This window comes from Rhamphochromis longiceps, linkage group LG20 (genome assembly GCF_057381845.1).
Source record: "Rhamphochromis longiceps isolate RC_006_pf linkage group LG20, R_longiceps_female_GT1.1, whole genome shotgun sequence".
Classification (NCBI taxonomy): Eukaryota; Metazoa; Chordata; class Actinopteri; order Cichliformes; family Cichlidae; genus Rhamphochromis; species Rhamphochromis longiceps.
In genome coordinates this window covers 20,728,376-20,735,444 of record NC_140576.1, presented here as the reverse complement: position 1 = coordinate 20,735,444, position 7,069 = coordinate 20,728,376, and positions in this window count along the sequence as shown.

Below are 7,069 nucleotides of genomic sequence, written 5' to 3'. Positions count from 1 at the left end.
CCAGTACTGGTGAAATGGACATGAGTATTGAGGGCGCTGTTTCTAATGTTTTGCCCACCACATGTTATGTTCCGGCTTTGAGGAGTAAAGAAGAAGGCCTAGTTTGCCAAAACACAGCTAGCGAAGCCATTTAACTTAGCCGGTCTGAGCTTCACCCCAAATCTACAATCATGAATATGCCTTATCTGCCATGTGACCAGTTTCACAGCTGTGTATTTCCATTGTTTCATGTGCACGTATTACATGTACCATAACCAACCCAACCCAGATCCTGCTAGTGCCTAACGTGTAATTTGTAGCTATATAATGGGACTAATATTTGGTTTCTGTCCGACGTTGTTTCTGCTCGTTGTAGCGTTTAGCCTGCTGTACCGGACGGCTCTTTACACAAGACACCATTCAGCACTAACGCGGATTCCAATTAAAGCTGAGTTAGTGGTTAACCTTAGCTGTTAGCTTTGCTAACGTTAGCGTGCATTATCGTCAACAACATTCACGGCATTGAACCAAATGTGCACTACATTAACGTGCACATTTGGGTTTAACAGATTCAGTGATATGGAGGTACATTGGGTAGTAAACCTGCATTAGAGTTTACCTAGCTTTTCTTCTTCTTCTTTATTTTATTTTAATTTAGTTTTTTACTCAAGTTGCTGGAATGGTAATAAGCGTAAAGCTAGCAAGCTAGCTCCCTAGCAAACAAAGAGCTCAAAACAGGAGACGTGCACGATAGCATGCTAGCCAGCGTTAGCATACTGCGTCACGTAGCTTTTTGTGTCAATAGCAGAAAGAAACGGGAAAAGATGGAAAATGTAGCTACGTTCTTCCATATATATTAAACACAACCCTTCTGGCTGTATTTAAGTTGTTAGAGTAACGCCACAGTGCCAATAGCTAGCTGATACTACAGCAGAAACCAGGCTGTAGTCGTGAGCAGAATAACGAAACCCACACATCTAGACCCATCAATTCACATTAAACCACATATATTTTGCATGTAGCTGAATACATTAAAAAATGAGATTACCATGCGAGCAGCCTCAGCCCAGGTCCGCTCCTTCTTTCTCTTTTGTTTGTCCTTCATTTCCTCTGCGCTGGTGTTTGCGGCTAGTCGCTGTGTGTCTACAAAGCAACCTCAAAATACGATGGCGGTTTAGTTGTTTAGCAAAAATGCTAACTAAGCTATGGGATAACTGTGCAGATGCCAGTCAAGAGCTTCCTTTTAGCTCGGCTGAACGCTGCGGTGTCTGCGAGTCTCTCAGAATCGCTACTCGGTCTTAATTAGCTCAACATACATAGTCTTTCTAGCATAGAAGCCGTGTGGACCAAAGGGATGACTGTGCTGCTGCAGGACAAGCCTCTCTGGAATGCAACAACCAGGTCAAAGGTCAAACCGTCCGCAGGAATGCAACAAAACAAGCCCTGCCCTCCGCTTTCATATCCTGCAATTAACCACATTTTGCATGCAAACTATCTGATATTTTCAGAGTTAAGCTCGCACGTAGTAATGGAGCTCATATGAACAGAATAATCTTTAATTCAGGGTGAATTGATAACCTTTCATCATTAATTCAATATGGTTTCAGTTATTTATTTCAGTTAAAATGTGTCTGCAAATAACAGATAACTCCAGCCAAATGAATACACATCGGAATCAAGACAATTAGGACACTAAGATTTAATTTTGGACCATGGTAAGTCATTAAAGATGTAACAGATACTCAGTTGGTACAAGGGTGCTGTATTAGAGTACTTCAGAATACTGTACCTATACCTCAGAAATATATGTACACAGCTTTTTGTGAAAGATGCTCCTAACTGGCCTCTTCACTGCTGCACTGTGCATATACACTCAGTAGCCAGTTCATTAGGCGTACCAAAGACTCATATACACGCATTGCTAATCAGTAACTCAATGCATTTAGGCATATCGACAGGGTCAAGAGGACCTACTGAAGCTCCACATGAGCATCAGAATGAGGAAGAAATATGATTTAAGTGACTTTGAACGTGGCATGCTTCTTGGTACTAGACAGGCTGGTCTGATTCTTTCAGAAACTGCTGATCTGTTATAATTTTCTTGCGCGGCCAAGGGTTTTACCCAGACCAGCAGCTCTCTGGATGAAAATGCCTTGTTGATGCCAGCGGTCAATAGAGACAGCCAGACTGCTTGAAGCTGATGGGAAGATAGCATTAACTCAAAGAACTAATTCTTACAACCAAAGTCTGCAGATGAGTACCTCCGAATGCACAACATGTCAAATCTTGAAGTAGATAGAATAGAATAGAATAGCCACCTTATTGTTATTTAGAACATACACACAATATAGAAGTTCATGGCGTTTACTTGTCATTGGACTGCACAAAACAAATAATGTAAATACATGTAAATTTCAAGGTATAATGTACCGGTACATTATTATTATACATTATTATTAGTATGTAAAACCGTACACAATATTATGAAATAAATATATTTCACAGCAATAATAGCAGCAGAGAACAACTGCCTTAAGTATACAGTCATGGAGTAATTCAAGGAATGTGCCTTGTGCATATTTGGAGAGAGGGGTGCAGTTTGGGGGCTATTTGTGTGTCATTAAGAGTCTAATGTCTTGGGGAATTAAACTTGCTGAATTTGTCTATCCTCATCCTGATGCTGCAAAACCTCCTTCCAGAGGGTAGCAGGGAGAACAGTTCGTGGTGATGTCTTGTCCTTAATGAGACCCACCACTGTTGTCACCACTGTGACATCTACACACTTGATGATGAGATTAGAAGCATATGCAACGCAACACATACAACTGTGGACTCAGGACACAGCCTGAGGGGAGCTGATGGAGAGAGAGATGGTGCTGCTAAAGCTTCTGTTTCCCACTGTCACAAACATAGGTCTATTAATGAGGGAGTCCATCAGCTAGTTACATATGGGGGTGGTGATGCTCAATAGCTTATGCAGCATAATCATATTGAATGCTGAGCTGAAGTCAACAAACAGCATTTGCACATGACTGTGGGGTTAGTGAAGAGGGGCTGCTGCCCTCTGTACATTCACTCTCCTCTGGGTTGAACATGAAAATTAGTTCACTGTACTCCATTGGTCTCCACGGTCTGTAGATCTAAATCCCATTAGAGCACCTTTGAGATGTGGTTGAATCGGAGATCTACATCATGGATGCAGCCAATAACTTTACAATAATTGTGTGATGCTGTCATGTCAGCATGGACGAGAATATCTGAGGAATGTTTCCAAGTAAAGAGACGTAGGGGTTTTTTGTTGTTGTTTTTGAATGCTAATTCAATCATATCAATAAAAAAAATGGGCAAATGCCAGCACAAACAAGTGAGCACTTAAATTCATTGGATCTGTGATTAAATAACCAATGATCAATTAGGGAAGAATTTGTTATTTGAGGATGTGACATTGTAGGGAATATTTTTTTAAACGTGCTTTTAGACAAAAAAAAAAGTTGATCTATCAAATAATAAAAATGACCACTGATACTTTGATAATTGTATTGACAATAAAAAACTTCACAAGTACCACATGAAAACATTATTGTTTAATGCATATGTACCCTGTGACAACTTGCTTATATAGATGATACATTTATTGAAAGTGCAGGAAAACATGACTGGTTAAGCTGGAAAAAAAATTGCATATAATAAAAAAATTATTTTAATTGCATTAAAAAAAAACTCATGCTGATCACTACCATATTTCTTCATTTGGCATGCAAATCCAGTTTAGTGCCACAGCCAGCCCGGTGGGGGCAGAGGCGTGACACCTCTAGAAGTTTGATTTGAACCTGGTGGACTTTGGAGGCCAGCACAGAACCTCCAAATCACAGAACAGAAGGGCACACATCGGGAATCATGAGGGATGACGCAACAAAGAATACAGACAAACAAAGGGTTTAAATACACTGTGATAAAACAATGACCCACGCATATAGCGTTGTATGGTGAATGACTTTACTGTATTTGCTGAATTTCTCTTTGCAGCAGTTTTTCAGCTGCTTCCTCCTCTGCTGCACATCACACACACCTGTTCCCTCAGGTCCTTGCATCCATCTCAAATGGGTTAGACACGATGAGGTCAGGTGAGTGGATCAGCCTCCCCTGACACCACTGCTCCTCCCACTACACCCTCCACTGGAGGGGCATTATCCAAACAGAGGGTCAAAAGGTGGCTAAGGAGGAGAAGAGAGCTCTTTTTTGGTCTTGGGATGTAGGCAGGATGCAATGGGTGCTGTTTTAGCCATCTAAGGGCGGGCCTGCCTTCCTCCCAAGAGGTACACCAGATACTGTACCTTCCTGCGTCCAACCGCACACTTTTTTTGGTGGGTCGTGAGCCCTGCCTGCCTCAGGGTCACCAGGACTGCAGCCACCAACTGCAGTCCTGGTAGAATGACACCGTCATCTTAGTAGGTGGCCACATATGCACCATGTGGAGGCAGCACCCAGTTCATGAGTTGCTGGAAAATGGCTGGGACAACTGGTACAAACCATATGGAGTGGAGAAGGCTGCTTTATCCTTGGACTCTGCAGAGAAGGGGAACTGCCAGTTGTTCTTGGTCAAATCCAGTTTAGTAAAACTGGTCCAGGAGCTCATCAACCCGGGGCATGGGATAGGCATCAAACTGTGACACCTCATTCACCTTGCAGTAGTCAACACGGACTCATATAGACCCATCTTTCTGTACTACAAGAACTATGGGGCTACACCATGCGGTGTCCGACTCCTCTATTACCCCCATTTTCAGCATTTTGGCCAATTCTCTCCGAATAATTTGACTCTTATCCTCAGGTAACCTGTATGGCAGGGAACACACTGTTACACCAGGCTGCGTTTTAAAATACCACTCTATGAGATTTTGCACATCCGGGCTCGGAGGAGAACACATCTGCAAACCACTATTGCAATACAGCCACATAACCTAAGTAATCTGGCCGGTCCCAGCTCTCACCCGAGGAACGGGAACAGTGATTTTGCATCTGCAAATGTTTTTATTGTAGCTCGTCTGATCAACTCCTAGCTTCCTGCTCCAAATGTATAAAAGGCTCCACCCACAGGTACGTTCGGGGATAATCGTGGGCGGATCACGATTTTCTCTCACATGAGTGTCCTCAGGTAGCTGTCTGAATGCTGGACACTCGGAGACCTGTGTCTCTGAGTGGGAGACCAGAGATCATATTAACATGTGTGTCTCTGTATTAACAAACATGCCATATTGGCTTAGTTTATTATTATTATTATACATTATTATTAGTATGTAAAATAATTAGTTTATTTGTTATGGATAAAAAGTGTCTTTTTTTGTTTCAAAATAGCTGATAACTATTCGCTGATAGCTGCCAACATCTGCGAACAAATATAATTCTAGAAAGTGGTTCTATATAGTGTGTAACTGTTAATATAGAGCGTTATTAAATTTATTGCTAACGCAATCATATGGCACACTGACCTCTGAGGAAATTATAAAATGACACTCGCCATCAGAAAGGTTGCCTAGCCCTGCTTTAGACACTGGGTTAGGGCCAGTCCTTTGCCAACATTCTGGTCCCCAGCAAATTGGCACAATGTTGCAGCAGCTGCACACCCCGTGGCAATGAACTGGGTCCACACAGCCATGTTCTCATGTCATCCAGGAAGAGGTAGGACCCCTTCCTTAATTAGGAGATACTTCTGGTGGGACACTGTTGACGAGGATGCCAGGGATTATGTGGCAGCCTGCACTACCTGCGCATACTATAAAAACTCCACTCAGCACCGCACGGGTCTGTTGCAGCCCTTGGTTACGCCTCACTGGCCTTGGTCGCAAATAGCATTAGACTTTGTCACAGGGCTACTTGTCTCATGAGGAAAGACTACCATCCTCACCGTCAGTGACAGATTTTCCAAGGCTGCGCATTTCATAGCATTAGATAAGCTTGCCACAACCACAGAGACTGCCTGAATCATAATGGAACAGGTGTTCAGGCCCTCAATTCACATCACAGGTGTGGAAAACTTTCTGCTCCGCTCTTGGAGATAAACCCTACCTCACCTCAGGTTATTACCCACAAACTAACAGTCAAACAGAATGCCTTAATAAAGAACTGAAAACCACCCTCTGCTGCTTGGTCACCTTATCTTCCTTGGGTGGAATATGCACATAACTCATTACCTCCTCTGCTACAGCTATGTCTCCCTTTAAAGCCTCCTTAGGGTATCAACCCCCACTGTTTCAGGAACATAAGGTCGAGCTTGCTCTGACTCCCACATACACTCCTGGACAAAAGGTATGGCTTGCAGCTAAGGACATCCAACTTCTTGCAAGCTATTGCCATGCTACATCTGACCTTTTGAAGTGGACAAAGCCATCAGCACTTCAGCGGTCAAGCTGAAGCTTCCTTCATCGCCTCGGTTTCATCCCACCTTTCGAGTTTCTGGACCAGTTAAAACCAGTGCTCTCTAGTCCTCTGTGTCCACCTGGATGCTGGTCAACCTTAGAAACTCTAACTGCTGCTCATTGACTCACCACTCCTCACCTCCCTGCCCTCCTGCCACTGCAGTCCCTGGATCACTGAATCATCAGGATGTACTCTCAGCTCACTCTCATCCCTTTGGACACTCACCCGGCCAACATTGCCTCCCCCCTAGGCATTCCGGTTACATCTCCTCCTGTCTCCTTACCACAGTATCACTTCTAAGCTCTCTTTCCCTCTGTTTCAGAGACCCCTTTTTAAGTTTCATGCACCACGCATAATTCCTTTGTGTACAGTTTTCACTTGTGTTAATAAAGTCACATTAACCTAATCCCTGCTGTCCTGTCTGAGTCTGCATTTGGATTCACATTTACATACTGGCCTCGGCTTGCCTTGACAGCCTCCCCTGACACCACACCCTGAGCCCACTGCTCCACTCCTCCCCTGCAGCTGAGCCACCAACCACACCCTGCCACAAGGTTCATGATAAATCTAATTTCATTCTATGTTAAATTTCAACCAAAACCTTTGCTGACATACCTCTTTTAGCCCAATTGATCAGTTCAATATTAACCCTTTAGAGCCGGTCAGAGCGGGC